Source organism: Tupaia chinensis, unplaced genomic scaffold (assembly GCF_000334495.1).
Source record: "Tupaia chinensis unplaced genomic scaffold, TupChi_1.0 Scaffold000402_1, whole genome shotgun sequence".
In the NCBI taxonomy this organism is placed as follows: Eukaryota; Metazoa; Chordata; class Mammalia; order Scandentia; family Tupaiidae; genus Tupaia; species Tupaia belangeri.
The window spans coordinates 1,947,727-1,972,455 of record NW_006159904.1 but is presented as its reverse complement, the minus strand read 5'-3'; the positions used below and the strand labels follow the sequence as shown (position 1 = coordinate 1,972,455).

The 24,729-nt window shown below is 37.1% G+C and overlaps 1 protein-coding gene across 1 annotated transcript in view; it reads left to right on the top strand.

Annotated features, from left to right (window-relative positions):
• The first annotated feature begins 1,369 nt into the window (after positions 1–1,369).
• Positions 1,370–24,729, top strand: part of TRPC4 (transient receptor potential cation channel subfamily C member 4) — a 227,990-nt gene continuing 204,630 nt past the window's right edge. Inside the window, exon 1 of the mRNA XM_027774091.1 lies at positions 1,370–1,554. The gene's annotated coding sequence lies outside the window, so the exon portion shown is untranslated. The remainder of the gene's footprint in view (positions 1,555–24,729) is intronic.

Here is a 24,729-nt window from a genome sequence, read left to right as displayed (position 1 = left end):
AAGAATCCTGGTCCTCCTTGCAGCCAGCACAGTGAGGCTTCCCAGAAGGTGTAACCAGGTGTAGCTGGGATGCAGAGACGATCGCCTCTCATCTGGTGCACACGCGCGCAACTGAAGCAAGCGTCTGCTGGGATGCAATCCGTGTCCCTCAGCTCACCCAAGGGCTTTAGGACAATAAACGACATCAGTTAGAACTGGAGAGTCAGTCGCAAGGCAGGCCCTCGCGAGCTGAGATTCCTCACGGATGCCACTCTACCAAGAAGCCCATTCTCTGGCTCGTGGGATCACGACCAAGCACCCCGCCTCCGTGAATGACAAATTGAGAATCGTCGCCGCGCAGTTATAGCAAGTAAGTTATTGCCAACTTTGTTTCCGCGCGAGCGTGAGCGCACATAGGTGGCCTCTGGACACTTTCATCTTACTTCCGTGTGTGAACACCGAAGAGATTCGCTAAGAATTAACCTTTATCCTGAAATCTCGATCTCGATAAGGTTATTCGAGTGAGACACACACGCACGCTCGCACACAAGCACGCACATCACCTGCAGCCACCAACCCTTGCGCTCCTCGCCTCGGCTGACTGGAGTCCCGGGTTTTATTATTTGGAAACTTGCTGATTTCTGTTGCAAAGACCACGCTAACTGGATGCGGGTGGGTGGAATGCTGTGGTTCATCATTGATTCATTGCGACTGTGTCGATTGTTGACACTAGTGGCAAACCGCATCTTCCTGCTCTTGCGAGGGAAGTCTGACACCTTGAGGACGGGAGAGGGGGCGCCAGGAGCGCAGAGGAACGGGAGCGGGAGAAGCTTGGAGAGTTACTGGGGGACACTTTTCTCCTGTCGGGCGACCGGCACAAGGTGGTTGTTTACTGGAGTGGGAGGAGGGCGTTCAAAAGTCTTACATCCCTGGAGAGCCTGCCCACAGCTCGGAGGTGTGCGTGGCTCGCATCCAGGCCCACGGGGGTGGGTCCTCCACACCGATTTGGCTGGATGAAGGCTGGTTTGTGGGGAGCTCGCCTGCCCACTGCTGACCTCAAGCAGTTGGGCCGGGGAGGTGGAGGCTATTGCGCCGCAGCCGGGTCGGGGACTGAGCGTCAGTCGGGCGCCAGCCGGCACTCGGGTCCCCTCCACGATCCAGCGAAGCAGTGCGTGGGACCCACATCTTCTCAGACTGTCCCTTTCCGGACTGTCTGGGTGGCCCCCAGCCAGGCACCCGTCTGAGGCGTCCGTGGTCAGCCGTGGGAACTTTATCCACAGGGATCGGCGGGGAGCGGGGGTGGGAGAGGTTCTCCTCCCCAGGCGCTCACCTCCCCCTCCCGGCCCGCCCCTCCCCGCCTCCCATGGCTTCGCTCTCAGAGCATCCTCACTCCGCCCAGTTCGGTGCCAGCTGCGTGGGCTCCAGCTTCGTGCGTCTCCCTCGGAATGCTCCAAAACTCGGCCGCGACTAAGGAAATCCCATCGGAATTTGCGAGGCGTGCTCTCACCCGGTATAGCGCCCGCGCCGCTGCTCCCTGGATCCGAACACTTCCTCTAGAAGACAGCAACTTTGCAGGTAAAGAGGGTGTCGCCTCCCGGGTCCGTGGGACCGGAGCTCCGTCTCTCCTCCTTTCTGAGATGTCAGTTAAGTTTCTTAAGCTGCCTGGGAAGCCGGCTCCCTCCTGGGAGGCGGACATCCCTGGGGGGTTCCGAGTTCAAAAGGCTCCTGCTGTTTGGTTTCCCTCCGAGGCCCGGGAACAGATCTGTGAAGCTTTCCGTGGTTGACCCCGGCGGAGCGGGAGTTTGGGGGTGCTTCGCAGTCTCTCACGGCACCGGGTTTTAAAGCAGGGGAGAAAGCGAGGAGCGAACCCCTGATGTGACTTATATGGTAAACAAAGGCGCTGAGCCACGCCGTGGTGCTGGGAATGTAGTTGTTTTTAGCCTTTTATGCATTGGGGGAAAATGGAGATTGTTGGTGGCCTCTGGGCGAATATATGAGCCCTGGGCTCTCTGGCACCTAAACTGGGAGAACGAAGGAAGGAAAGTGGTCAATATCCTGTCGATCGATTACACTCTGCGTCATTTGCATTCTCTGTCAAGATACAGAAACACTTTTATCGGTGTTGCTGAACCCAGTCTAGCGATTCCTAGTTCGCCTGGCAACCAAGATTCCACTTAAGCCAATGAGCCTGTGTGTTACTTCTGTAAATCGCCGGGATTCACTGCTCAACTTGTTGTTCCAGCTGTGAACTCAGCTGCCTTTTGTGACTAGAGAGAAGAGCACATCGAAAAGGCTTGGAGGGTTGAGGGGAGCTGAGCAGAGGGAGCTTGTATCCTCTGCTTGCATTCGCTGTTGTGTATCCCTGCTCTCAGGGTTTCTTAGGGACGCCCTTCCCTTCCCAGTTAAATTCCATAGCTATAAAATGCAGCAAGTTGCTTAAGGAGTAAGCACCAAGCCAAAGGAGTGGGAGGAGACAGGAGCAAGCCTTGGTTATTTTATTAAAAAGAAATTTAGAGCGTACTTGTAAAACTGAAAGAGAAAAAAAAAAAAACTCTCAGGACTCATCTAATTTCTAGCTTCCCTAGCACAGTAATGACACACAAAATATATTACAAATTCTTTTTTAAAAAGGTTTACTGTATGGATTTTTAAAAAGTGAAACTCTGATTTAGACAGTGAGAGTAAGAGTGGGCGGATATGTTAGACTATTGAAATCTTCTTCACTGTGTTATGGTTCGCTATTTAAACTGACATTTCAATGCCTACTTCTGTTCACCTGAATGGAAGACCAGGAAACAACGCCCCTTTTTAAAGTATATGAGGAAAAGGATCTAATAATATATAGGAAGAGTTACACAAGAAATTCAGAATTAGAATAAAAATTTTGTAGACATTGTAAGCAATCCATTTTTAAAACTATACTTATTAATCCATATAGTCATTAATACAAATCAGTGCACCAGTAGACGATAAATGGGTTTTTATCCAAGTATCTTGTACAAATATCTTGACTGAGGAAGTTTAGTACAGGTAGGAAGAAAGAAAACCCCTGCCTTGTCTACATATCATAAGTGTAGCATGGACATCAATTGCCTTTCCATAGAGCTCTGATCAAAATTTAAGTACTTTGCTGTACTTAAGGTTGTTAACAGCAGATATGTTTATGGCCAGAAAGGCACAAAGAGAAATACTAAAAGGTTGACGAGATTGACACTTAAGAGGTGTTAGTATCCATTGAGTTCATCAACGTATAGTTAGAAAAATCATGATGAAAAGGTTATCAGAAATTGAGAAAAGTTCTTCCTTTTGTGTAAGAATTTAAAGGAACATGGGCATTCACCAAGCATAAAGTATCTAAGCTACACAGATGCAAGAAACAGATCTTTAGGAAAACCAGTCAAACTTTGCCAATGTTTCTGAAACTCTCTCATCTTGAAAAATAAGATAAATGTTGATTTATTTGTTTGCTGATTGATCCCAAAGATAGAAGAGATGGGATACACATCTAATATTGATAACTTTTCAATTAATTTTGTGTTTTTTATATTGTTACTTTTCCTGTTGAATTTATTTCCTGATCAAAATGCATAAAGACTATGACAAAATTAAAGTTCTGCATGAATTTTATGACCATCTGAGTTATTAAAATAAGAGACCAAATAGCTTTCTATAACCGTTATCAATTCATAGACTACGTAATAGGAAATACCTGGGGGGAAATGTTGACTGTCTTGTTCAACACGTTTCAGACTTTCTCACTTATGCTCCACGGACAGCTACAACCATCCAAAGAACTAAAAAGTTATGAGGTAAAACATCTTTATCCAGGAAACTGAAGCTAAATAAATTTTATGTTTTATAAACCATACCTTATCTCATCCTACAAGGATCTGGAAATCAGATAGGCTCTCTTGGAATATTTCAATGACTATATCTTTTAATATTTACATAAACTGGAGAGTATTAGAAACCTAACTGCTTGGGTAATTAGACTTAGAAAAATTACCAACCCTAAACTATAAATGAAAGACAGGAACAATGTACAATCCTTCTTTTTTACTTTTTTATATGAAAAAAAATAAAAATATCAGATCATCTGGTCAAATGGTATCACCTTTCTCTACAATAAACATGATTAAAGCTCTAGTGAAGAAAAATAATTCACTTTAAGATGTGCTGATTTTAACCTCAGTGAATTAAAAAATATTTTCAAAACATATTTTTGGAAATATTTTGTGATTTTTTTATATCCACATGCTTAACCGCCAGCCTAATTTATGACAACTCAAATGATCAATATGATATTTAACAGCTGAAAACTAATCTCTTTTATTGAATTAATACATATTTGAACAAAAGTAAAAAAATATGCATGCATTTGTTCACTACTGAAAATACTAGTGCTGAAAGAGGTAAGGGATTTTGTAATTAAAGATATACCATAAATATGAAGCACTAGCTAAGATCATAAAATGGGAGACTGAATATTTTCTTAAAATTTTTGATTAAAAAAAATAAACAGGCCAGGTGAAGAAAAACATAATAAACCATTTAGTTGCCCTTTTCCAAGATCGTCATTGCCAAACGTGTTATGAAATAAGAGTCTAGTGTGCATCATGACTTTCTGAATACTGTCTGATTTAAAATGAAACCAGTGAGATTGACCTTTTGATCTATGGAAAACCAACCATGAGCTTTTGATTCTCCTTAAAATTAAGGTGAAAAACACAGCTCTAAATAAAAACCTTGCCCGTGCACTTAACTTATGCTTTTCCCCATCCACCCTACCTCCCCAATAAATGTTAAAACTGCTCACTTCAACCCAACTTTAATTGGGAGGTTTATGTCTATCCAGTTATAGTGAAGAATTATTTCTTCTTATGTTGAGTATTTCTAACTCTTCCAGATAACATTGAGACCTCAGTATTTTAAGAGATTTTAGAACATTATAATAAGGAAAATAATACCATGGTTATGATTTGTAAATCATCACAAATATAGACCTTAACTCTAAGTACTACCAAAAACTACTTTTAGAAAAAGAAGCTGTTCATTTGAGAAACTGAAAAATTAAAGACACATGCATTAAAAGAATATTAGTTTAAACCTATATCATTTCATAAACTAGTTGGCAAATGCAATGATCTATTTACATTTTTAAAAGTCTAAATGACCCTTCTGTAAGTTGTTTCATTTAAATAGAATATGAAAGAAACATATTAGTTTCAGTACTTGATATGCTATTCTAACTAAATTGTATGTGATATCCCATTAATATTAGTGTATGTTTTTGTCTCCTTTTTGAAGTACAACAGTACCATCAAGTAATGGCTTCTTGAGAGACAACAGATGACGCATGGGCACAGTTTTACATGTAAAATTAGAAATGTTAATTAAAACATTAATTTTGAAATATGCCTTGATAGCTTTATCTAGCACACTGTATTCTTTTTGGGAAATGGCAAGTGTAATGAAATGAATCAGATATGCACTAATTATGTCTGTCTGTCATTTGCTATTATATTTGTGAAATATGTTGAAAAGAGTCACCATAAGTAATTTCTTAGAACAAATGTCATAAGAGTTGAAATTTACATAAGATAGAAAGCAGAAATTATTATAAAAAAAGAAAAAGGGGGGAAATGAAGGGACCAATAGTTATGGTTATTAATGTATGCCAGGCACTATGCTAAAAAATTAAAAGAAAATAGTTTTTTTCTGATTGTTATTATCACATCTACCTCAAAACTGATGATTTATAATCACTACTTTTTTTTTTTTTTTAGAGAGAGAGATTTTTGCCATAAGGTGTGTACGCTTGCCAGGGAGACAGACAAGAGAGACAGAAAGTGAGAAATCACCCTTCAAATGGGATGGTCAGGCTGCAGTCCTTTCTCCTCCATTCTCCTCTTGGGATTTTGGGCACTTATACACATGCACCCAGCATGAGTGTTAAGCCACTGGATCCATGTCTTGAGCTGCAGTCGACTTCATGGGAGTCCAACGACAAAACCATGACGACATCGGCTGGTCCCATACAATCACATTTTAACAGCTCAATAAAGACTACATTCCCCAAAATAACAAAGCTGCTTGGTGGTAAAGCCAGAATTTGAGCCTTTTTCTACTTGTTTCCTTTTCCTCTTTTTACTTATTATAGTTCTTAAATAAAATAGTTATTTTAGCAAGATTTATAAATTTTATTATTCCTTTTTAAAATAATTATTCTATTTAATTTTAATCATCAGCCATGCTATTATTTTTTTAATTTGACTAGAGAGAGAGAGAGAGAGAGGGAAAGCAAGAAAGCAAGCTCCTTGGTCCAGGACTTGAACCAAGGTTGACCATGTGGAGAGTCTAGTGCCTTAATCACCACACCACTCATCAGCCCCAGTTTGATGTATTCTTATAGCTTATGTCTTTACCTTTTCAAATATTGTAACATTGGGAAGTAAACATTGGTTTCCATCACAGAAATAGAATTTGAAACGTTATTTAACTAAAATTCTATCAGTTTTGAAGCAAAGCAGGAAGTAAGTTACTCACTTCATTCAAATTGTTCTCAGAATCATTTCCTTTCTTAACTTTTAAATATAAATGTAATGCACATGGAAAGGAAAAAAGAAGTTTATTTTCATGGATAAAATTAAAGATTACACATTTTTCCTTAAATGGCCTTGAGTGTATATTACTAAATAAAAAAGTTTTGATTTAAATTTTTGAGACATATGTAGGCTGTTGACAAAATGTCTGTTTATAAAGAAAAATACACATTAGACTTATATCGAATCTTATAAGTATTATATCAAAGTTTTAGACAATTTTTTTTGTTTTGATTTTATCTGAAATCATAATAGACTATTTTGAATGTTCCTTGTTAGTTGGCGAGAAAAGTTCTTATTTGCAAGAAATCTATCAGCTAGTCACAAATCTTAACAATTTGTCATGGCTTTTTTTAATATATACATCCATTTGAAATTGGCATTATTATGTTAAAACCTACTGACATTGAAGTTAAAGGAATAATTTTTTGAGTATATGTTTCAATACTATTACAGAATTACCACGGTAGTGGTATCTATTCAGTAAATATTTGTTGACTATTAAATGATTAACCAAATAAACAGATGAGTAACACATGAGTAAGCTCTTTGTTTTTGTTAGGTTTTCTGACAAAGCTCCCAGTCTAGAATATCTTTTACTCCTTTGCTTCCTGTCAAATTGATCTCTAAGCACTAAAACCTAGCTAATATCTGGGGAAAGCCATTATTATCATCTCCATAAACGTTTACTTAGTGTCTCTGGATGTCCCAAATACAAATATATGCACAGCTTGTTCTATTATGCCTTAAAGGTGGGTCAAGGTCTGTTTCTAGAACTAGACAATAAGCACCCTTAAGAAATCCAAAGGTCAAAAATAAGTGTTTCTAACTGAATTGGAGTGCCATAAATATTATGCTTCTGTAATTGAGCACAATTAATTTATTTCACACATTTAATTTATTGAACATGTTTATATTACTGTACTTGGCTAATGCTTTAGCATATTTATTTATATAATGAAGCCAGATCTAATAATAATGTTGCACCTACATGAAACATTAAGTACCATATTATTTCTTAGGTTACAAAAATAATTTACCCACTGTTATTCATTAGCTGTGACTTCCAGTCAATTATTTACTCTGCAATGCTCATTTTCATAGGATTTATAAAACCAGCTATCAATGTGCTTTAGTTTAAGTGGCACTGAGCCAGAATTCTTAAGGAGAGGATTTTGTGCCTTGTTCCATTACACTGTTAGAGGAATGGTTAGAGTTGAAAGAGCACAGATGCAAGTATTTCTCCAGAATGTCTACTGAACTAAAGAAAGCCAGAAACTTCTTTGGAGTGTTTGCATTTGGAAATTAAGTTGAGAGTTGAATTAAGACTTGACAGTACGTTGTATTCTATTGTGGATAAGATTTTTTAATGAATTATTTATTTTATTTTATTTATTATTACTATTATTATTTTTAATTTGATCAGAGAGAGATAGAGGAAGAGAGAGCAAGAAAGAGAGAGAAAGTGAGAAAGCAAGCTACCAGGACTTGAACTGTGGTCACCCACATGGAAATTCAGCACCTTAGTTAGGCACCATGCAACCTGCTGGCCCTAAGGATTTTTTTTTAAAGTCTTTTCATTCTGCTTCATTGAGAACAGAGCTTTTTACAAACCATGGTTTATAAAAACTGTTGAGTTGCTATTACATTTTTAATGCGTTTTATCTCTAAGTGATATTAGAGAAATGACATGGCTATGTAGGCTAATACTTCATGCACACCAGGATCATGGTTCCTAACACGTTGTATTATCATTTTCACTTTGTCAGAAACCGTGGACATAATGCTCATTATACACTTTTGAATGGAGGAATAAAATAAATGGATGACTGAATGGCCCTTTATCAGTTGCTATGCTCAACTCCTGTCTTTTAATATGCTGATCTTTCAGGTAACTAGTCACACACCAATATGAATCCTCAAAAGTCCAACAGAGGGGAACCAGCAGTTAGCGTAATGGCTATGTCGCTGGACTCCCACGTAGTCGACCGCGGTTCGCGTCCTGGACCTGGTGGCTTAAAACTCACGCCGGGCACATGTGCGTGCGTGCCCAAGATCCCAAGAGGAGAATGGAGGAGAAGGGATTGCGGCATGACCATCCCCCCTGGGGGGTGATTTCTCGCTTTCTGTCTCTATGTCTCTCTCTGTCTGTCTGGCGAGCGCACGCACCCTATAGTAAAAACCTTCCCCCCCCCCAAAAAAAAAAAAAAAAAAAGTCCAACAGAGAAATGAGAGGGCAAAGTGCACATTATGTGAAGAATGGAGAATGTTGTACTTTATGTACAGTCATCTTCACCATTTGTGGCACCAAGGGTTCTTTCCTTAATTATGATTTCTGGTTAACATGCAATTGTACATCTGAAGGAGGTATAGTGTGGTTTTCCAAAGTATGCATACAGTGTGTAATATATAAACACATTTATCTTCTTCAACATTCAACATTACACTATGTTGCATATATTCAGAAATATATCTAATAGAGATTTCTTTGGGATGTATATATTGCATTGTCAATGTCCATTTTTATTTTTTAGAGAGATTTTTGCTATAGGGCATGTATACTTGCCAAAGAGACAGAAAGTGAGAAATTATCCCTCAGGGGAATGTCCACACTGCAATTCCTTTTCCTCCTTTCTCTTCTAGGGATTTTGAGCACACATGCACACATACCTGGCATGAATTTTAAGCGAATGGGTCTGGGACCCGAACCTCAGTCGAATATGTAGGAGTCTAGTGATTTAACCATTACACCATCTCCTGGTCCCAATAATAATACATTAATAATAATACTGATCCCGTCAATGTCAATTTTTACTCTGTTGGGTAGCATAAGTTCTCTTTATGTAAAGCTCTCTTTCATGCTAAGATAAAATTAAACTGTATATCCTGAAGTTCACATTGAAGGCCATACTTAAATAAAGGCTTTTCTTGTGTATATAATATATCTTACACACACACACACACACACACACACACACACAGGACTGTTCCTTGGTATACATGGGGGATTGGTTCCAGGACTTTCACTGACAACATAATTTTCTGATGTTCAAATCCCTTACATAAAATGGTGTATTATTTGCATATAACCAATCCATATTCTCCCATATGTTTTAAATAATGCTAACTACTTATAAATAACGCTAACATCAGATATTAAGTGAAAAGGAAAACATATAAAGTTCTTTAGCACCTCACTTTAGGGGGCCATCTCTTTCCCCATGTCTTTAACAGTTGGTTGATCCATAGATACAGAAGACCATCTGTGTATGTGTATATGCATACATATATACAAACACACCCACATACACCCACATACACAGAGAGACATATATGTACTCACACATAAATATGTAATAATTATAAATAAAGAATAATAGAGAATGGGAAACTGCTCCTAAGAGTGAGATACAAACTGCTGACAGAATATAGAGAAACTATTCAAGGACAGCAGGATGTGTTTGTCGATATATGCTTGTCCATGTAAGAATTGTTAGACATATAACGAACGACTTACAAGCCCATTTGATTCAGCAGCGTGTTTCTAAGCAACCTCCTATATACATATACATAAACCATCATATTGAGAACTTAATACCTGACAATCATTCTGCTAGATGCAGAGGATACAGAGAAAAGCAGTGGGCATATTTTTCTTTTCCTTTAATGTTTCAAGCAGAGGATGATCCTAAGCATCTTATTATGTTCTAGTATTCCCATTATCTTACAAATATTTTATCACTTTATTTTCTCCTATTCTTTTCTCTTGAAAATGGAGAACTCATTTTTTTAAAAATGTCACAAATTATATTGAAATGCATAGAGTCTACATGTGGGACCCAAAACAGAAAAAGCAAACAAAAAACCATTAAGGCAGATTTTAAGAAATCTGGATGCACCCTGGTTGCCACAAATTACTGTTTTCCATAGGACTTAAGTTCCCAACTCCAAATCCAGGTTAAATTTAAACATCGTTATTGACACTATTAAAAACAGCGCTTTTTTTTTTTTTTTTTTGGAGAGATTTTCACTATAGGGCGTGTGTGCTCGCCAGACAGACAGAGAGAGACATAGAGACAGAAAGTGAGAAATCACGCCCCAGGGGGGATGGTCACGCCACAATCCCTTCTCCTCCATTCTCCTCTCGGGATCTTGGGCACGCACTCATACGCGCCCGGCGTGAGTTTTAAGCCACCGGGTCCGGGACGTGAACCGCAGTCGACTACGTGGGAGTCCAGCGACATAGCCATTACGCTAACTGCTGGTTCCCCAAAACAGTGCTTTTTTTATACATAGGTATCATTAAATTAGCATTCAAAGGTGATGTATTTTAGGAGATAAGTTAACTTCCAATTTGGATGGATTTATGACACCACATTTACATGTTACCCTATTCCTCTTGAACCAATGTAGGAAATCTAAAAGAAGAATCAGCAGGTGTCATAATTGTTAAGGTGCTGGACTCCCACGTGGTCAACCAGGGTTCAAGTCCCTAACCCAGTGGCTTGAAACACATGCTGTGTGCATGTGCATGCATATCCAAAATCCCAAGAGGAGAATGAACAAGAAGGGATTGTGGCATAGCCATCCCCAGGGAGGTGATTTCTCACTTTCTGTCTCTCTGTCCCTATGAGCACACACACCCTATGAAAAAATCTTTAAAAATATAAAAATTAAAAAAGGATAAAAGAGGCTGGTTTTAGAGGTAGGGTTGTAATGACCTGGATCTTCATCATGCTATTCCTTTGCCTTGGGACATGAAAGACCTCAGTTTAAAAGTTTCTTGGAAGATTGGATCCATCTTTGTGTCATCTAGAAGTTCTCAGCATCCACTGTTAGTGCTTTCTCGTGAGCTCTTCTGTCTATGGCTGAGAGAATAGTGTAATAAAATAGTAGAAGATTTGTAAGAAAATATCAGATAATGAAATATAAGAGGTTTATGACCATCCTTTACCTAAAAGATTTTTAAAATGTAAAATATGTACCTTTTTCTATATTTTTGAAATCTAACAGAGTGATTGTCAAGAATTAATACATCCGCCAATAAAGCGTGTGTATGTATATATGCGTGTGCATGTGTGTGTGTGTGTGTGTGTGTGTGTGTGTGTGTGTAGATGGACGGATTAAATGGTTGAAAATCTAGAAATAGGCTCTCTTTTTCAGGGTCTTTAATCTTGGGGACAAAAAAATAAAAAGACTGAAATAGCTATATTAGTATTTTTATAAAACATTATTTGGGACCTACATTCCTAAGGCTATCCATTCATGCTTGGCCAGAATATTTGCTTTCTGAGAGTCATTATGCAAAATAATCAGAGTACCTATCTCTAAGCCTCTCATAGCCTTTAACATTTAGTCGAAAGAATATTTAAAGATACGTCCCTCTGCATGTGCTATATAAAAAGAAAATGTTGACAGAGGGGAAAGACTTATTTACTTATCTAGTTCATTTTAACCTCACAGTTTAACATTTTGATTTGTAATGTGCAAGCTACTTGGAGAGCTGAACTGCATATTTTCATTTAGTACTCTAGCACGTTCTTGGAACAAAGTGAACTAGCAAATGATTATGGCCTTTCGTAAACAAAAGAAGCTTAATGAAAAAAATTTCCTGATAATAGTATTTATGGTAAATATTTTTTCTTCATATTAAAAATTTACAGTTTAGCTTGAAGTTTAAGAACTGCTTTACATTCTGTTGTACTTAATAATGAACAATTAAAACCAGAACTCATAACTTAAAATACAGCTTGCTAAAATATTTAGTAAGGATATTACCAAGTTACATTCTTACCAGCTATTACATTGCTACAATTGAAATATTGGCTATAATTAACCATTGCAGGCAATTATCAATTAACAATTGACAATTATCTGTCCCTTTTTAGAGTGATAGTTAATAACAATATTTTGGTAACACAAAATGCAGATTTGTTTTAAATTACAGTATTTTTGCCTCAGATTTTGAAAGGAGATATGCAACCCAATTAAGAAAACATGTCCTAAAAACGAGCAACGTGTTGAATTACCTAGATAAACAGTCACGTGCCACAAAATGAGATTTGGGCAATTATAGGCCATGTGATCCCATATGATTTTTAGTAGAGCTGAAATATTCCTATCACCTGGTGATATTGGTGCCATAGTAAGGCTGCAGTACAACGCATTGCTCACGTGTTTATGGAGATGCTGGTGCATACAAAACTGCTGTGCTGCGCCAGTCTAATTAAAGTATGGCACATGCAATTATGTGCAGCACATAATACTTGATAATCATAAACAACTAGATTACTATTATACTTTATATATTTACTATATCATACTTATAAATCATTATTTTAGTGAATATTCTTTCTACTTGCTAAAATAGTCTGTGTTATACTGTCAGCAACCTCTTATATCTGATGTTTACCAATACTTCTTGATTGCATCATTTCCTTTTATGCCTCTGCCTGATTTAATATTGTACTACTTTGTTCATCATGGTTCTCTCAATGGATCAAGATATGGAGGTGGAAGCCAGTAGTATTAATGAATCTGACTCCTTGTAAGACTAAGCTAATGGATGTTATGTCTTAGTTTGTAACAAAACGGCATAGTTTCAGATTAATTGAATACATTTAAATTACCAAATAAGATACAATGAAAGAAAATATTTATTGAACAGCTGTACAATGTATTTGTGCTTTAAGCTAAGTGTTATTACAAAATGGTGAAAAAGTTTTAAAAATTTAAATGTTTATAAAGTATAAGTTAATTTATTATTGAAGAGAAAAGAAAATTCAATTTTCTCTTTTTCAGTTTGGATTTCTTCCTTTTACCTAATTTCTCTAGTTAAGACATTGAGTACTACATTGAATAAGAACAAAGAAATAGGGCACCGATCTGTTCTAAGGCTTTTTTTTTTTTTTAGAGAGAGATTTTTGCTATAAGAAATCACTCCCCCTGCCCCCCGCCCTGGGAATATGACCACACCACAATCCCTTCTCTTCCATTTTACTCTCTAGATTTGAGGCACTCATGAGCACTCGGTTGGTGTGAGTTTCAAGTGACTGAGTTCGGGAATCAAAATGTGGCTGGCCATGTGGGAGTCCAACACCTTAACCACTACACCTTAACCACTTTCCCTGGCTCCCAGTTTTTAACCTCTTTCCCCATTCAGTATGGTATTAGCTATGAGTTTGGCATATGTGTCCTGTATTATGTTAAATGTCATCTATATCTACTTATCTGAGAGATTTTATTATAAAGGGGTATTGTACTGTATCAATTTTTTTATGCATTGAATGAGATAAATTCTACTTGATTGTGGTGTATAATGTTTTTGATGTGCTGCCGTATTTGGTTTGTTAGCCTTTATTTTGCATCTATGTTCATCAGGAGAAATTGGTCTGTGTGCTTTTTTGTTTGTTTGTTTTAAATCCCATGAGCAAGAGAAGCAGAGACAGAAAGACAGAGATATAGTACTATACAATATTTTAATGCTGTGATGGACCCGCAGCAACAGCCAGCCCAGATCATGGTCATCCATATTGATGGCACTCTCTGGAAGGTCCACAGACATAAACCAGGAGGCCTCTCATGTTAGTCTGTCTTGCACAGACAGACTCTTTTCTTTTATTTTTTTAGAGAGATTTTTGACATAGGGCACATGCACTTACCAGAGAGAGACAGAGACAGAAAGCGAGAAATCACCCCCTGGGAGGATAGTCACACCACAATCTCTTCTTCATTCTCCTCTCAGGATTTTGGGCACACAAAAACACATGTCTGACATGAGTTTCAAGCCACAGGGTCTGGGACTTGAACTACAGACAGCCATGTGGGAGTCCAGCAACGTAACCATTACACCATCTACTTTATCCAATGTTAGTTCTTTAAAGGTTCCATTTAATTGAACAGGAAAGCCATTAAGTCCTGGACTTTTCTATGTTGGGAGACTTACTCATGCCACCTTATTACTTACTTGCTATTGGCTGTTTAAGCTTTCTTTTTCTTCTTGATTCAATCTTGGTAGTTTTTTTGTTTGTTTGTTTTCATCTTATTTTGTTTTTGTTGTTGTTGTTGTCAGAGGGTACATGCATTGACAAGAGGAAAGGGGGAGAGAGAGAGAACAAGCACACTACCCAATGGGGCATCCTCACCCCACAGCTCCTTTTCTCCATTTCTCCTTCCCATCAGGATTTGGGGCATGTAGATCACATACATGCTCAGTATGTTTCTCAAGCTGCTGGAGCCAGAACCCGAATGGCAGTGGGCCATGCGACATGCAGCTCCCAATACCCAGTGCTTAACCATTCTGCTATGGAGCCAGCTCAGTCTTGGTGGATTGTAAATATCTAAGAATTTAAACTATCTTCTGGGTTTTCAAGCTACTTGGCATATAGTTGTTTATAATAGTCTCTAATGATATTTCTATTTTTTGTGGTATCAGTTGCAATGAGTCTTTTTTAATTTCTGATTATACTTGTTGGATCTTCTCTTTTTTTCTCTTAGATGATCTAGCTAATGATTTCTGCTTTCAAGTATCTTTTGAAAACACCAACATTTCGTTTCATTGATCGTTGGTATTTTTCTGTGTGTTTTATTTATTTCTGCTCTGATATTTGTTACATTTTCTCTTCTATTTCATTTGCATTTGGTTTGTTCTTGTTTATCTAGTAACTTGAGCTATATTCTTAGATTATTTGCCATCTTTTTTTGATATGATATTTTATTGCTAAAAACTTTCCTAATAGCACTGCTTTTGCTTTATCTTGTAGACTTTGATATATAGTGCTTTCATTTTCATTTATTTTTAGATATTTTAACTTTTAAAAGTTTTTGTATTGGCCCATAGTCTTTCAAGATCATATTGCTTAGTTTTTATTTATTTTAATATTTTCAATGGTTCTTGCTGCAAATATCTAGTTTTTATCCAATGTGACCAGAAGAGATACTAGATATTATTTTTATTCTTTTTCAATGTATTGAGACTTGGTTTCAGGCCGAAAATACGGTCTGTCCTGGATAAAGTTCCCATGTGCTGACAAGAAGAATGTATATTTTGCAGCTGTTGAATGAAACCTTCTGTAAATATCAGTCAGAGCCATTTGGTCAATAGGGCAGTTTAACTCTGATGTTTCATTGTTTTTTTGTCTAGATGATTTATCCAATGCTGAGAGTAGACGTTGAACTTTCCAACAATTATTATATTAGAATCAATCTCTCCCTTTAGCTCTAGTAATTTTGGTTTTATTCATTTTGGTGCTCAGGTATTAGATGAGCAGTTTTTTGTTGTTCTTTATTTATACAATTCTGTTTCTCTATTAATGAATCCTCTTTTTCTTTTTTAACCATATTCCATGTGCTGTTAAACTAATCTATTAGTTTAAGAGAATTTACAGAGTTACTAATTTCAGTTATTGCATTCTCACTTTTAACCATGTTCCATGTGCAGTTAAACTAATTGATAGAGTTACTAATTTCATTTATTGCATTCTCCCTTCTAATATTTCCATTGGATTCATTTTTTTTAAAGTCTAGATACCTTGGGACCAGCAGATGGCATAATGGTTACATTGCTGGACTCCCATGGTTTGAATTCAAAACCTGGTGCCTTAAAAGTCACACCAGGCATGTGTGCATGCATGTCCAAAATCTTGAGAAGCAAAGGGATTGAGGCAAGGCAACCAACCACTGCGGGGAGGGGTGATTTCTCACTTGTGTTTTTCTGTCTCTCTGTGTCCCTCCAGTGAGTGCATGTGCCCTAGAGCAAACATCTCTCAAACTTGATTTTAGATACCTCCTCTTTTCCACCTAATTTCTGAATTTTCTTAAATATTACAATTAAAGTCTGAGGCTGATAACTCCAATAACAGGATTTTATGTTGGTTATCTGATTTTATTGATTATTTTGTTGTTCTGTGATTGTCTTATACTTGTATTTAAAAGAGAAAAATACATATCTAAAATTGTAGAAATTTTGTCTTTCTCCCCTAGAGATGATACACCCTATTTTCTGACAATCAGATAGAATGAGAATACATAATTTTAATCCATTCACAGACTGGAATAATTGGAGGCTAATTTTCAGACTTTTTGCCAGGCTATGTGCATTCTGATTTGACCCTGTTCCTAACTGACAGAATCTGAGGGGGCTAAGAGCCTGGGCTGTTTGATAAAGCCCTTTCTTTACCCTGCTGGTTCCAGAATGATGAATTTTGTTTCCTTATTTTTGAGAGACTTTTGAATATTGTCTTCTAATTTTCCTCAGCTTTCTGACAAGTGTCTTATATATTTCCCTGTAAACCTCAAGATTTTAAGTTCTGCCTGAGAGAAGAGCTGCAGTGGCATCGCTGACTTCCATCGTCTTCCTTCTGACCGGGATGTGGGAACCTTGCATTCTGGTTGCCTTGGGAAATGCTTGCAGGCCAATATGGCTTCTACAAGGTTAACTCATCTCTGTGTGCTTTTCTTCTCTGTGGGATCTTAGCTTCTCATGTTCTCCTTAGCTCTGAGGTCTTCTTTAAACAGAGGTTTGTTTACTTTTGTGTTTGTCTTTATTTACCTAGCGTGAACAATTTTTCATAAGTTACTCCCCTGAATGTTATTCCATCATGACTTTCATATTAAACCATTTCATTGAAATGCTTAAAAAAGAGGAATTATATTCATATGGTACAGTATAGACATATAATTGTACCCGTAAAACTGAGCGTAGCAACTGAAAAGAGCTTTAGGATATTTCTTGATTGCCACAAAATAGCATTATTCTTGCAGAGCTGCAGAGTCTTTAACATCAGAAACTAAGCAACCATTTTGAAGCTAATTTGTATAAAATCATAAATTCTAAATAGACCATACTGTTTTGGCACAAATCACTTGTAATTAAGTTCTAATTAATAGCTTGATCTTATTGACTGGCAAACAAAACATTGAACAAAAAGTAGAAGCGATGTAATGTAGTACCTATTTGAACTCTTTGACTTTGAGGTGAGATTTTTCAGGCCTATGGTTTTCTGAGTAATCATTCCTCCCAAAGTCCCTATACAAAGGTGGGAAAATTCTATAACTCACCACTATTTGTGTCACAATTTTCACTGTCATTCTAAAAGTGACTAAGGCTTAATAGAAAACATTTCCTTAATAATATTCTGTAGATGTCCCCACCCTACATTAAACCCAGATCATGTAACTCAAGATACCATCCAAGCTTGCTTATCAGATATAATTCCCTATTTGATCACTAGTATCATTGCAGCTGTTAAAAGAAAAACTTCAGGGGCTGGCAGGTCTCACGGTGGTTAAGGAAGCTGAACTCCCACCTTGGCCGACTGCCAACTGCCGTTCGAGTCCTTGACCTGTCTGCTTGCTTTCTCACTTTTCCTCTCTCTCTCTCTCTCTCTCTCCTGTTTTTATCACTCAGTTCTTCTCTGGTTAAATTAAAAATAAATAAATAAAGTTAAATAAAATAATTCTTTAAAAATAAGGAAAACTTTAAGCACTTTAATTTAGAGGAGTGTAATTGAGCAAAAATAAACACTATTCCAATTGGGCAGTTTTCTTGGAATGGCTTCTGAGGAACTCCCAGTAGCCTTGTGGTCACGCATTATTTAGGTTCCAGAAAGGAAAACAGTGATAGTACAAAAACAAAAGAGAAGGAATGAGATAGAGAAACAATTGGATTGGTTACTTCTTGAAGTTTGTCCATTAACACAGTTTATAAACAGTGGAATGCCTGTGTTTGACTGAAGTCTGGCTGTTGTGATTGGCTATGACATAGCAACCAACCAAAAGAGCAGCCTTCTAAGTGAGGTCACAATTTACTTACAGGAGTCAAAGCAGGAGTACGGAGGGTTCTCAAGTAGATATACTTTAACACAGCTTATGATTAATGTTTTTGTTAATTGATTTCGTATGATTCAAATTAGACCCTGTTTACCCTGAGTGCAATGTGGATCATTTGTCTGTTTGTTTTTAATGTACATTGTAGTTTTAATCTGTGCCAAAGGAATGCAGGAGTGGATGTGGTGAGTGCTGCCTTCCCAATACACACTTGACCATGCTTAGATCCCAACATTGCCTGGTCTCAGCTCCAGGTTGACAAAAGTGAGTTAGATTGTCAATGCTGAATATCCTTAGGAAGGAGAATCCAAGTTATTTGTTTGTTTTGTGTTTTCTGCCTAACTTCTTTATAGTTTAAGATCTATTTTAAGTATAATGAGGCCCTAGCGAATGGAGAAGTGCTGAAGTACAGAATCATTTAGGTTAGCTCAGAACAGTGAAGGGTTATATTAAATTCTAGACTTCATGCTGGATGATCATGTCTCAGACAAGGAATCTACGTTTATATTCGGGACTGACATTTTTAACCTCTCTGCCAGCCCCAAATCTGATGGCATGATTGTAACTGTGATCCTCTAGACTACATCTACCACTATGGGGGTAGTGGTATCACATGGCAACAAAAAGTGCATTACCTCTGACCTTCAGGAGAACACATCTTAAAACCTGACGTGCTTTCAGTGGAACATCTTAGTCACAAGATTTATCAATAATATTGCAAGTATCAGTAACTTGTTCTTGCTTGTTTATTGCTCAGTAGTATTCCATAGTATAGATGAACCATAGTTTCTTCATCAGTTGGAACAATCACATGGATATGCTAAAAGGTGTATTGATCTAAGATCTTACTTCATCCCTGAATTTTCAAGGTCCGGGGCCTCCATAACTCCTGCTCAATAGACTCATGGATTTCACCTAACTGTGAGGGGCCAGAACCTGATAATAGGCTATGGTAGGACCTCAGCCAGTCTCTTGGCACATGTGGAGGGAGTAACCAGGCTTCCCCAATGGTGATGAGGTGCCGCCTAGAGGAACGTACCCAAGACGGTCCTTGAGGAAAGAGTAGAGTTGAGAGTCTTCTAATCAGGATTCAAGGATTTATTCCATGGACCTGTAAAAAAGCAAGGTATTTTAGTTATTAATTTTTCCTGACCTGAGTGTTTGCTTTCTTCTCCAGACACATTGTAGATTTGCCAGCATCATTATCCCACTTTTCTCTAGTGAGTACTGTTGAAGAAGAGTACCTTCTCACAGGACTTCCTGGTCTGCTTGAGGGCTTTCTAGGATAATGACTTCACTTCAGTTATTCCCTAACTAAATCTGTCTTTCTTTAGATGATGGGATGAATATGTGTGTGTGGTGTGTATGTTCACTCATGTGCACATGCGTGGACATATATTGATGTAGGGACCTACTCCACTCTAATTCTGATCTACTTAATGGAGATCTCAAGGTCTACCTACTTCTGCATCTTGATTTGACCTCCACCAAGACCACGCTCTTATAGGTATCAAGAATGGTCACGGGTGGGACTAGCAGGTGGCATAGTGGTTAAGGTAATGGACTCACATATGGCCAACCATGGTTCAAGTCCTGGACCTCGCTGTTTGAAAATCACACTAGGTACATGTATGTGTGTGCCTGAAAGTCCCAGGAAGAGAATGGAGAAGAGACTGCTAGGTGGCCATTCCCCCAGGGGACAATTTCTCACTTTCTCTCTCATTATCTCTCTCTGGTGAGCACATGTACCCTTTGGTAAAAACCTTTAAAAAAATGGTTATGGACAAATAAATAAGCAATCTGAACATCTTCCCCACTTTGTATATTTCTGTTTTCCTCCTCCTTCTTTCTATCTCTATTTGTCATAATGGTGCTTCGATTGGAGTTTGTATATAAAATGTTTTATATGAAAGTTTTTGTTTGTTTATTTGCTTTTAGTAGGGATATAAAATGTTTTATATGAAAGTTTTTGTTTCTTTATTTGCTTTTGGTAGATTCTTGTCATGTTGCAATCATCCTACTTCAGGCATATGCCACTGCACCCTGCCTTTAGGTTAGTCTGAGAATCAAAGCCAGGCCTCCCATGTGGGCCCAGCTTGCAGGAACAGAGTCAATAATGATTATTAAAGTTTTTTGATGATCCCTGACCCCCCACAGAATATACCACTTATTTTTAAACAAACATCCATTTCAAGATATAATTTCATAATGATGTATATTTAAACTCTCAGGACAAAGATTCTCTTTGAGCTATTAAGTAGCTGAGATTTTAAACCTACTGAGTTCTATATATTTTGAGGGCTTTGTGAGGAGGCATATACCCCAATGTAATGTCTTTCTGAAAACTTTTTTCCTGTCTCTCACTTTGTGATATTGAACTGCACTTTGAAGTCACATTGTAATCCATCAAATGAGTGATTATCATACTAAGTAGTTAGCTGGCTTTTACCAGCTCTGGGATTCCAATCAGCTAAGAATATGGGACATTTAAGGAGCTCTGATAGTGGCTAGACCCAGGTTTTCCAACTTTCTTCTGAAAATGATAGCAGAATAATGAGAGTTAATATTTAATGAGTGATTGTCTATGGTGGCCCTATGCTTAATGATTTACTTGCATTATTTTATATTATTGGTTATATGACACCTATCATCATCCTTACACTACAGGTGAGGAAACTAAATGCTTAAAATGGTTAAACAGCTTTTCCAGATAAAAGAATTACTTCATTGTACAGCCATGAATTAAACTCAAATTTCAGTACCAAGTCTCTTAACCATTATTCTGTAATGCAAGCTTGAAATCTGGACCATATTCTCTGTGTATTCATGTGAATGACTGAGTAGCCTCTGGCTTTCTTGTTTATTATTCTGAGAAGGTTTAAGAACATGCTTGCAATCCTTTTAAGACCTTGTAGCATTTGCTAAAGTATTAACTTTTAAAGAACTGGATTTAAGTTCAGTTGTATATCTAGGAAAATACAGTGCTCTTATTCCTTCTTTTTATTTTTTTATCCATTTTATCAATGTCCATCTTATAGAAATGATACAATCTGAATGTTTATGTCCCTCCAAAATCCATATATTGAAATCCTAATCCCCAAGTTGATGGTATTGGGAGGTAATCAGGTCATGAGACTAGAGCACTCATGAATGGGATTTAGCGTCCTTATAAAAGAAGCCCCAGAGAACGTCTTGCCCTGTTGACCATGTGAAAACATAGCAAGAAGGCACCATCTATAAACCAGACAACTGGACCTTGCCAAATTTGTTAGCACCTGGATCTTGGACTTTCCAGCCTCCAGAACAGTGAGAAACAAATTTCTATTGTTTATAAGCCACCCAGTTTTTGTGGTTTTGTCACAGTGGCTGAAAGAATGAAGACAAGAAGAATCACCAAATCTTTCTCTTCCTTTTCTTTTCCGAGTGTACTTTAAACATGATTATTTGTATGCCTGCCTCCTGACGTGTGATTTTAGTTGTGTGCATGTGTGTGTGTGTGTGTGTGCGTGTGTGTGTGTATACACATGGGCTAGGCACTATCCCTAACCCCTAGAAACCACGAATTTATTTTTTTGTCTTTATAATTGCTTTTATTTTTGAGAATGTGGTATAAATACAATAATATGTGCCATATGTGACCTGTTTTGTTTCATTTTTTATTTCATTTTCTTTTATACATTCAATCATATTATTTAGTTTACAAAGTGAATATTTCAACATGTGAACATTTCTCCCTAGTCCAGTTGATAAAACTATAAAATACCTTCAACAGATAATACCACATTTCTTTGTCCCATTAATGTTTTGCATCCCCCTTTTTCTTCTAAATGTCCTTCCTCAGACCCTCCTCTTTCACACACACTATATCTAATATTTGATCATTCTTGCCTATAAAATGTTGACTTTATATGATTAAACTTAATACTATAATAATTATCAAAATCAGATGTAGCAGACAGAGGAGGATTAGAAGAGATAGTGTGAGTGAATTAGGTCTTTGTATTGGGACATCAATGGAAAAGTGTCTAGGAAATCATATTAAAATATATTCTTCCATTTACCTAGGAATTATGAACTTTAATATACTAATCAAATTCATATTTTTAATTGTTTAAATATTTTAAATAGTTCTGAACTATTCTTTGAATAATATCTGCACTAGAAATTTCTTTCTTTTAATTACCCTCTTCAGTCATGGTGTTGCTTTCTAAGGTTCATTGACTGAAACAACTAGAAAGATTTTTTTTTTCCTGTAGTACCAGATACCTGACAACAGTAACAAAAAAGAGGCCGAATTAAATAATTAATTTGGTTTCTTCTGGAATCAACCTCTGTTTATTCAACTTGATTTATCTTCCTGGAGTTTTTCAGTATTATAGCCTGTCAACCAAGATGCGGAGGAAGGCACAAACATCAAAATACACACAAACAAGGCATTATTCTTTTCTGCTTGCAAAAATTCTACTTAAGGTAAAATATGACTAAAATTAATTATTGATGATATGACTAATAAAAATATCATATTTCAGACTCTAATATGATTGTTTTTACAGTAAATTACTCTGAGGATCAAATATTCTAGTTGATGGAACATTATCATTAACAGCATTTCAGAAAAACGATAGCATGATTGTATGCTCTCACAGTGTCTTCCATTTGAGGTGTGCAAAGCCATTCAAGTTGTCTGGAAGGAAGTGTTTAGAAGCATCAGACTTGATGTCACATGAACTCCAGGTTAAATCTTGACCCTCGCAATCACTAGCTGGGTACATTTGAATAAATTAATTAATATTTATCATTTTATTTCTCATCTATAAACAGAATAAAAATATCCTAACAGTGCAGTTGATAAGATACATAAAATACTATATCACAACACCTGGTACATCCCATTAAAAATGACAGGGTCTTAACTAATGATTTATTACTGAAACTTAGTTGTAAAAATTGAGTTATAGCTCACAGATAATTTCTAAATTGCACGATTGTAACTTTTTCATTGAAATCATGTTCTCTCTAATGGTTAGAAATTTAAGTTAACCCCTGAATATGCCTGTGTTATAAAATAAGTAAGGTCCTTGACACTTACTGTAATAGCTAATGTTTGAAGAAGGGGTGTGATCAGAGTACAATTTCGGAGGTCAGGTACTCATGGCCTCTGCTATAGCACTTTCTACATGTTCTGCAGTGGAGCAAGAACTCCTCAGAATGGAAAGACAAAGGGAAAGTAGGCTTGTGGTGGCTTCAGGAGGGAATGCACATAGCCACAGGACAATGAGGCAACTTGTTGGTGGAAATCCCAGGTATTCTTCATGGTACTTTTTCAACATAATAATAATACTAGTACTACTGGTAGTTAATCTTCATTGAGCACATAGTACATACTCAATACATTGACATCTTTCTGTATACTATCTTATTTAATTCTCAGACTAGCTTTATGAGATACGTTCTGTTCAGATTTTTACAGAGTGGACAAGAGCATGGTGTCAGACTTACCAGAGTTTCCATCTCAGCTCTATCTCTTACAAGCAGTACCATCTTGGATGCATTATTTAATACCTTGAAGACTGTTTCTTCTGTTAATAAGGGTATTCTTGGTAATTACAGAAAGGGTACTGAGACTTAAATGCGACTCAAGACCTCACAGCAATGCAAATGTGTGCAAGTCTATAATATGATTTGGGTTGTGCATATCTTTAATTTCCCTTTGGTGTTTCTCACCCTATGTATAAATACATATATACTTAAACTATGTTAAACAGAGACTGTATATTTTATATAAACTGGTTCTGTCAGGACAACTAAAAAGTACTTGGTCATTTTGATACTTTGTCTTTTAAAATTAATAAAAATTGTAAATTTTTAATTAAAAGGAGAAGAGAAGGTAGAAACCATCCAAATTCTTTCATGCAAATGATGTACAATTAGTAAGTGCAACCAAGTATTTACCCAGACTGTGTATACCAGGATCATTTAGTTAGGAAAAAGATATTCTAAATCCAGCTTTAAGTCTGTCTCTGGGAATTTTTGCTTGTGTGTGTGTTTGTGTGTTTAAAGGTATAGAATCAAAGATCAGTTTGAATAGATTCTTCCAAGTTTAAAGTGCAGCAGATTTCTCACAATGCCTCAGAGATTTTGTTCAGTGGATTTGGAATAGAGCATTCGGATTTGCATTTGTAATGAGTTCCCAGGTGAGGCTGATGCTGTTAATCTTAGGATCACACACTGAGAACCTGCTGGTCCAGATCAATGGTTCACCATCTCCATGTTGTAAGATCCCTATGTGGTCGATGTGAAGCTTGGTGCAAATAATTTATGA